The sequence below is a fragment of the Morone saxatilis genome, unplaced genomic scaffold (genome assembly GCF_004916995.1).
Source record: "Morone saxatilis isolate NCDOM2014 unplaced genomic scaffold, NCSU_SB_2.0 Contig16, whole genome shotgun sequence".
NCBI lineage: Eukaryota > Metazoa > Chordata > Actinopteri > Moronidae > Morone > Morone saxatilis.
Genome location: NW_023339718.1, coordinates 27,179,170 through 27,179,900, shown reverse-complemented (window position 1 = coordinate 27,179,900; position 731 = coordinate 27,179,170).

Genomic DNA, 731 nt, shown 5'->3' with positions numbered 1-731 from the left:
TTTCTGGACTGGAAAACAAATTCATAATAGAAGGTTACAACAGTATCCTCCCCTGTTATTTGTAACGCAGCACTGTAGCGAAGAAATAGAAGTATTAATCATTTCATTCTTATTCTTTTTGGACCCAAATTGTTTCAAATGTGAATAATACATTTGGTGTCTGAATTATTATTGTTTTTATCGTAAACTCTCTAACATTTGTCAACAGGGTCATGATATTACCATTCATTTCAATATCAGTGTGTGTGCATCTCTTCCTGTGGAAAACATCTAACGCTACCTTTGTGTACCTGTTTTTATTCCAGGCTTTTACAGTGACCATCCACTGGAGTCAGAACAGAACGACAGCATGGGTGAGTTCACAAACATGCATTTATCATCAGCTGGAAGGGTGCAGCTCAGTCTGTATATTTCCAAGCAGTCCATTTTAATTGAAATCTCTTCTTCACTATGTTTTTCCCACTTCTGACTTAATGACAGAACTCACACAACCACAAATATCTCTGTTCAGTCCAGTCTGGATCAGTTACTAAATATAGGAGCTCCATCTAGTGGTAAAGTAGAGGATTGCATTTTTATTAAATTACTCATAATTTCCTGTCAAATCCACAAGAGGGGAGTATAAACTCAATAATAAAGGAGCAGCTTCTTCTATAAGCATCAGGCTCTTTAACAGGTAATGGGGAATAACATTGTGTGTGGAATATAAACAAATGGTAAATGGACTGTAC